Source organism: Staurois parvus, unplaced genomic scaffold (genome assembly GCF_062004578.1).
Source record: "Staurois parvus isolate SC_StPar_1 unplaced genomic scaffold, SC_StPar_1.0 ptg000102l, whole genome shotgun sequence".
In the NCBI taxonomy this organism is placed as follows: domain Eukaryota; kingdom Metazoa; phylum Chordata; class Amphibia; order Anura; family Ranidae; genus Staurois; species Staurois parvus.
The window spans coordinates 1,087,214-1,096,102 of NW_028317898.1; positions in this window are offsets into that span (position 1 = coordinate 1,087,214).

The following is an 8,889-nucleotide window of genomic DNA, read 5'->3' on the forward strand; positions in this document are numbered from 1 at the left end:
TTTTCACCTCACATATAGTTTGGTCAAAAAACGCATGTGTCCCTCGAGGTGGACATAAATGGTCAGATGTATCCTGAAAATGGAATCTTCCTCCAAAGATCACCGATCCCTTTAATCTTTCCTCCTCCATTCAGCATACATGATAAAAAAACAAGTAAAACACAATAGTGCGTTATCCTTTAAAACACATTACTTTATTAAAAGCATAACAAAGGAAACTCGTCCTTACAACCACATTGTTACATTTGAGGAGTGGAGTTTCCTTTGCTTGCTCATACAAGAGTATTGCAGGTTTTAAATGCGCATATATCTGGTGCGATCTAGTACCTGTACCATGTGACTAGCCAGTTTTTATGCTTTTAATAAAGTAATGTGTTTTAAAGCATAAAGCACTATTGTGTTTTACTCGTTTTTTGACATGTATGCTGAATGGAAGAGGAAAGATCACCGATCCCTTTAATCTTTGGAGGAAGATTCCATTTTCAGGATACATCTGACCATTTATGTCCACCTCAAGGAACACAAGCGGTTTTTGAACAAACTATATGTGAGGTTGAAAACCCCTGGTGAGGGCACATCTGGCATTCGTGGTGGAGGATTTATATTGCATGAAGATATGAAATTGTGAAGTTTGTTTCAAGTTGAAGAAAAACTTTATACTTTTTTTCACATATGTTCAGTGTTTTATAACATAATTTGCTCTCACATACTACAAGAGAGCGCGGCACTGCGTGTTTTATGTATTAGAATCCACGCACATCATGAGTATGTGTTAGTGTGAATTGCTTTCTGATATATAGTTTTGTATTTGACACAAGAAGAGAATATTTTTAGTAGCATTTGTGACTGTGTGAGAATTTGTTGTTTATAATTGTACACGTCCACTAATTAATGGCCCTGTAATAAACTATTTTTCATTAAACAATTTATTACTGTGTTTTTCTCCTTCCTGGTAACATCCTTCATGAGCTCCCACACTTATGCTCCCCCCCCCCCCACTTGTTTGTTTGAAATGAGCACACTAGTTGTGATCATACGCCTGTTCTATGCACACTGGAGTGTCACTTCAACATCTTGCAAGAAAAGAACGTGATAGCCTGGCTATTAGGGGAGGAGGAGGTCAGATATTTTTTTGTTAAACTAAATGATATCTTGATTTAACAAAAAAAAACAATCTATTTTTCAAGAAATTTTGTCTTACTAATATATCATTTACTAAGAATATTAGTGAAGAAACAGTGGATTTTTTGGATTTGACAATATATAAGGAAGTTGATAGGTTTTGTACTAAAACACATTTCAAACAAGTTGACAGGAATGGGTACATTCCAAATTATAGTTGTCATCATAGAAACTGGCTGAGATCCATCCCGAAGAGTCAGTTGATTAGAATAAAACGTAACTGTGATGATGAATATATTTTTTTGGAACAATCTGAGTTGTTGTTGCAAAGATTTAGGGAAAAGGGGTATGGAGAAGAAAATCTGGCTGTTTCACTGGAGCAGGTTAAAAATATGAATAGAGAAGATCTCTTAAAGAAAAAAGACAATGTGAAAAAGCTAGGTGATCTGGCTTTTATTACGGGGTATTCAAAGCACTACAAATTGGTTGAGGACATCATTAAAAAATATTGGACAATTTTAAAAAGGGATGAAACCCTGGGAAAAGTGCTACCTGTGAAGCCGATATTTATTTATAGAAAGCCACCGACTTTAAAAACACGGCTTGTGAAAAATGTTCCAGATGTACCTAGGAAAGTGGCAACTTTTCTTGATAGGGTAGGTTTTTTCAAATGTAGGAGGTGTATAGCTTGTAAATCTCTTAAGGGAGATAATAAAAGATACTATGAGGATTTTCAATCCTGTTATAATGGTGCATCCTATAAAATTAATACATTTATATCATGTGATAGTACGCATGTCACCTATTTGCTGGAGTGCTCTTGCAAACTCCAGTATATAGGGAGAACAACAAGAAAACTCTCTGTTAGGTTGGGAGAACATATTATAAACATTAGGAAGGGATTTAAACATCATAGTTTGTCGTATCATTTTAGAACACACCATAGTAGGGATCTGGCATCGTTAAAATTTTGTGGGATAGATAGAGTAGAGATTCCTTGGAGAGGGGGTAATATGGTAAAAAGTGTTTCTCAAAACGAAACGAAATGGATATATCAGATGGGGACATTGAATCCTAATGGGTTAAACGCAGATATAGATATAAATTGCTTTTTGTCAAACTGGTAGACTATAGGTAGTAATATCCGGAATGCTGTTTTCATGATTAGGGGAAATTTTAATTTTATTTTTATTTTTAAGGATTTAAATTTTGGTATTTCTTTTTTTTCCTATCCTTATGGTTATAGGGTACATATAATAAATTAAAAATTAAAACTAAAAGAATATTGTGGTAAAGAAGATGATGTAAAAAACAAAATATATATTTATATATTTTTTATGAAATATATATTTTCTAGTATTTAGACTGATTTATTTTATTTTTATTATTATTTTTATTTATTTTTTATTTTTAATTTAATTTTTATTTATTTTTATTTTAATATTTATATTTATTTTTATTTTTTTTATTTTTATTTTTAATTTTATCTTTTTTATTTTTATTTAAATTTTAATTTTATGTTCATTTTTATTTTCAATTGTTATTTAATTTTTATTATTATTTTTTATTTATTTATATATATATTTTTTTATATTTTTTTTCTTATTCATTTATTTAAATTAATTATTATGTACTGGAAAAATAAATTAAAGTTGGTATTCATAACTAATTATAGGAAGAATATAAAAGAAATATGTTTTTATATGATTTGGGTAAGGTTGATTGAATTGTTGGTTTGCATAATTGTGAAGGGACCTCACGGTGCGTAGACAGGGGGATGACAGGCTATAGAGGTAGGCAGAGTCTTTTTGTTATTTTGTTTCCAGGGTAATGAGGGGGAGGGATCTCCCATTGCTTTAAAAGCGGCCAAGCAAAGGTAAAGAGCGTCCTGTGGGTGGGGCGAAACGCGTTGACGTATTTCCGGCTGGCCGTCCCGGCGTCCGACGTCATTTCCGGTGAAGTGGAACGCACGCTGAGAGGTGCGTTCCAGGGGCCATCTTGCCTAGTGGAGGAAGCTGATTCTGAGGTCTGTCATCCTGCTGGGTTACCTGGCTGTGGGGTCTTATTGGAAGATTTATGGAAAATCGTTATTATAACAATAAAATGCTGGTTATTATCCTTATAAATGTGAGTGGTCTGGTTTTAGGGTATTGGGATTGAAAGTCATAACGGTATCACGCTATTTGGCCATACAAAGCAGTGTACAGGAGCTGACAGGGGAGAGAACTGTATTATTTACATACAATACAGTTCTCTCCCCAGTCGGTAATGCTCGGCGATCACTGGGTGCTGTAATCACTGACTGGGACCCAGTGATTGACAGCCGAGGCTGCAAATAGTGGCGAGGGTAGGGGCGCACGTCCTCTACCCGGAAATGCAAAATCACACATACATATACACACACAATATATATATATATATGTCTGTACGTGTGTAGGTGAATTGGACCCTGTCTAAATTGGCCTTAGTATGTGTATGTATGATTGTGAGTTAGGGACCTTAGATTGTACGCCCCTTGAGGGTTAGGGACTGATGTGAATGTACAATATATATGTAAAGCGCTGCGTAAATTGACAGCGCTATATAAGTACCTGAAATAAATACATACATACACACACACATGATTTTGCGCACCGCTGCTAGAGATATTTTTTGGTGGTATTTGCATTTTTTATTTTTGCGCTATAAAAAAAAAAAAAAGACTGACAATTTAAAGAAAAACAAAAAAAAGCAATATTTTTTACTTTTTGCTAGGTGAGGGTGAGGGCACACAGTTGTGGTCTGACCCCATTGAACATGACGTGTTGTTTAACCACTTGCCCTCCAGGGGATTTACCCCCCTTCCTGACCAGGCAATTTTTCATGATACAGCGCTGCGTTGCTTTAACTGACAATTGCGCAGTTATGCAGCACTGCACCCAAATGAAATGTATGTCCTTTTTTCCCCCACAAATTGAGCTTTCTTTCGGTGGTATTTGATCTTTTACTTTTTGCTATAAAACATACCCAATAAAAAAAAATTAAAAAATAAAATTTCTTCATAAATTTAGGCCAAAATGTATTCTGCTACATGTCTTTACTAAAAAAAATCCCAATAATTGTATCAGATCTCTCCCCTCTCAGTCCTGCTGTCAATCACCAAGTCCCGGCTAGGAATCGCTGGTCGGGAACCAGTGATTGACATATCCAGCAGCCAATGACCTCCTTTATTGTATACTCTTTGTAAAATCAATGACAGTGCAGCAGGATGAAAGACTACCCCTAACATGTTTTATGCCAACCAGCGCTCTATGAGTAAGCGTTGGTTGGCGTGAAGCAAGCTAGAGTAGTCTTGTTCATCCTGCTGCATTGTAATTCATTTATGAAGAGTCTACAATCAAAGTTAATGTTGTTTACCGGTCATGCAGTCATCTGATTTTCTCCATGCCTCAAGTTTACAGTGGAGAACTGGATTAGCAGCTGGGATTTTGGGCAGAGAGAGGTGGACGGACCCGGAGCAGGATTGTATAGTAAATATGGGAGCGCTGTGTAGAATATGAGCCCTGTTTACATTAGGTGAACAGAAGCTTGCTGGTGGGTGAATGTGAAAAAAAGTTTAATTCGGCTTTAATGTTCCAGCATACAAAGACATTTTAGACAATGGTGTGCTTCCAGCTTTGTGATAACAGTTTGAGGAAGGCCCTTTCGGTTCCAGAAAGACTGTGGCCCTGTGTACAAAGTCAGCTCCATGAAGGCCTGGTGTGATGAGTTTGCTGTGGAGAAACCCTGGAGTGTCCTTTATAGAGCCCTGACTGAACACCTTGAGGATGAACTGTAATGGTAATTGTGAGCTTGGTCTTCTCATCCAACATCACTACCTGACCTTCCGCATGCTCTTTTGACCTAACAGGCCCAATGAAATTCCCAATGAAACAAACATGTCTATACTTATCTGCTCTGTGCAATAGAATTCCACAAAGCGGCCCGATCCTCCCTTCTCGGGTTCCCCACCGGTGCTCCAGGAGCCTGCTCTGTTGCTGGTGACCCCAATAGAAAGCAGATTTCCATGGGGGCGCTCACAGGCTTACTCTCGAGTCCCGCTGCTGTGTCCATTGACACAGACAGCAGAACCTGGCCCCACCCCACACTCCCTCATCACATGAGTTGACTGACAGGAGCAAGAGTCAATGGCTCCCGCTGCTACCAATCTGCCCAGTGAAGAGGGACAAAGAAAGGAGAGCCACAGCTCTTATGCACAATGCTGGATCACAACGGGGATCAGGTAAGTATAAGGGAAGGTGACAGTCTGTTACACAAAAGGTTTTTTACCTTAAAGCGGAGCTCCACCTAAAAGGGGAAGTCCCGCTTTAAGGACTGCTCCCCCGTTCCTCATTAAGGTTTGGCAGCTTTGTGGGGGGGTCAGTACCCGAATTTGACAGGTACCAGTTCCCACTTCCGGTCCGATCGCCTAGGCGATCGGAAGCGGAAGGTGTCCTTCCTCCCTGTAGTCTTTTGGGACATGTGACAGGTCCCAGAAGATTACAGGTCCATTCATGAAGCACAGCGCTACTCGCAAATGTGCAGTGGGAACCCGGCTGTGAAACCACAAGCTGTCACAGCCGGGTTCCCACACTGAAGATGGCGGCACCTGGAACACAGGATGGCCAGTGAAATGGGCTGCGGAGGACACACTGTGGGACCGAGGGACAGGTAAGTGGCTGTTTTTTAAAAGTCAGCAGCTATAGTCTTTGTAGCTGCTGACTTATTTTTGGACAGGGTGAGAGGAACTCCGCTTTAATGCATAAAATCCATTAAGTTAAAAACCCTTGAGGATTTAGAAGTACTTTAATGCCTGAACTCAGCTGCTGCAACTAGAAAATGAGACAGAACACTGCACATGCACGTAGATTGAACCTTGTAGCACCCATGCTACAACTGTGCGCCCACTAAAAACCTGGAAGCAGACTGGTTTCTATGCAGAAGTCAGCCTGATTTTGCACTCCCCAGCTATAATAAATAAGCCCCACTGTAACCAGATCACATGGTACAAAAGTACCATGCAATCTGGTGCGGGCAAACGCACTGCATTTGCGACCGACACTTGGGGTGTCATTAAATTTCTATTGACACCCGCTGCAGATTGCAAAAGCTGTTTGTTTTGCATCTAGGTTTAACTGCAAAGGAAAGCACAGCACGTTCCTGCGTGATTCAGATGTGGGCATGTGAGAACCGGCCTTAATAGCCTGTTTTTGGTGTAAAATACGTATAAATTCTAGGTCAGCCGGACAGTAATGGTTATTACTTGTACAGAAAGGTCAGTAATAAATATAAGAAAACTCACAAATTCCACACTTTCCTTCAGTCTTCAGGGTGGCTCCCAGGCTGCTTTGCGGTAACGTACCTTTGATGTTACAGTTAGAGATGAGGGCTTCTCAAAAAAGGCAAAAGCAAAATTCACAAATATGGTGACATACAGGATCCTTAAAAAGTAAGCAATAATAGATAATAAAATAAATACAACTTTACAGCAGAGATGTGTTATTCATTGGAGGGATTAGATAAAAGTCAAATGTCCCCAGACATCCCAGGATGTAGAAAACACCTCCAGAGGCTTTGCTTCTGGTATTTCAAATTAAAATCCAAGGACAGGCAGAAGAGGCAGTTCTACCTTCAACCATGGACTGCACTACAGGGATTTCAACTCCAGTTACTGGAAATGTCCCACTTTTTATCAAATAAAATAAGAGTTAAAAGGCAAACGTTACCTGTGTCTTTTGACAGATATACCCAGTAAATATTTTACCATTGCAGTACCTCTAGCATCTCCCCTGCAACCTTCATACAGTCTATAGCCCCTTTACAGTCTCCCTGCCTGCCAGCTACAGATTATAGCCCCTCTAGTATCTCCCTTTGTGCCACCTACACCCCTATATACTCTCTAGCATCTCCCTCCATGCCCCATGCACCCTCTATATACTCTCTAGTATCTCCCTGCCAACCCACCACCTTCAGGGAAGTTTGCCTGTCATTCTAGAACCGTGACCACTCTGCACCTCCTTCCCACCACCACCTACAGGAGGTCACACAGAGGATGGCTCTCTGATCCAGTTTGCCGTTGTGTTTTGCACTGCAGACCCTATGCAAATACAGGTCTGCCAGGATTGCCTCCATGTAACAGGATTTGAGACTGGTGACTCGCTCATGATAGCAAATAATGCATTGTGGGAAGGCAGGGGGTATAGCAATGTGTTTTTATACCTGGAAGTACTGGGATTTTCACTGGTGTGGATATGGGAGGTAGACAGGAACTAGGAAGGTAATTAATCACTTCCCGTGCGGCCCATGTATATAGATGGCCAGACGGGAGCAGTGCAGGGGCGGGTGGCGGATTATAATCGTCCTCCCCGCTCCCTGCTTGTGTGCGCGCAGCACCGCGGTAGTTGTACGGGAGGTCTGTGTGAGGTCCCGATCATGCGATCACTGAGTATACTTCTGACATCATTGCTTACTACGTGTGAAATCTGTTAATGATCACAGAGGTCACATAGCATAAGGCTATTCACAACAGCCTTGTACCATGTGACAAGCTGTGACCGACCCCAGCTCACACAGTATTTCTCAATGGCTGCAAGAATGCAGCCAGAGAGAAGTAGAAATTATTGCTTTTACAGCCTTTATGGGTAAAAAAGCAATCAGTGTAAAAAAAAAAAAATCTTCACCACCCCCCACAAGTAGTACAGTAGTACCATAGTGACACTGTAGTACTTGGGAGGGGGGGGGGTGATGAAGATTTTTTTTTTACTGCTCTGGTGACAGTATGTTGATAAAAAAACAAAAAAAAATATTAAAAAAAAGGAAAAATGTAAAAAAAAGTTTTGAAAATTTATAATAATTTTTGGTTATAAACTAATTTTGGTTATTTTTTTTTTTACTAAAAAGATAACTGAATAAATTTTGGCCAGGATTTATGGAGAAAGATTATTTATTTTTTCAAAATTTTGGACTTTTTCATTTATATAGCAAAAAAAATAAAAATCCCAGTGGTGAATAAACACCACCAAAATAAAAAGTTTTATTCGTTTAAAAAAATGCTAAAAAATTCATATGGGTACAGTGTTGCATGACCGCGCAATTGTCATTCAAAGTGTGATAGCACTGAAAGCTGAAAATTGGCCTGGACAGGAAGGGGGTAAAAGTGTCTGGACTTGAAGTGGTTAAAAGGCATTTACCAGAATCTTTTTTTTACTATTTAACTATTTTAAACTAGGAAAAAGTGTTATTCCTGCCAAAACTTTTTTCCAAAGAAGGTGGGATGCAGTTAGGATCTCTGTCTGTGCCCACTGCAGGGGAGATTCCTCCACAATACATGTTCAAAGGAACAGGAAGTGAACGGAATCTCTCTAGGTACGCATCAGCAAATAAAACCACTTTATTCATAGAAGGGGAAGTGTTAGAACCTCTGTGATTTTTTTTCTTGCCCTTCATATAGTATAAACGTTAGCTGGGTATACACAGTCTTTTTTCAAGCAACCAGCTGGTTGAATGAGAAAAAAAAAGAAAAGGAAAAAAAAAAAACCAAAAACCAACTTCCCAAATCCCACATGCACACAAGTGAGGGATACACACGTACTGAGATATGGGCAGTTCCTGCTGGACAGGAGGAATTTCAATACGCCTACACCCTGCTTTACTCTCCTCATTTCCTATGTGGGTTAAGTGAAATTTCCTTGATAAATGTCAATAGAAACTCAACAGATGTCCTAACACTTCCACTTGCAAAAACAATAG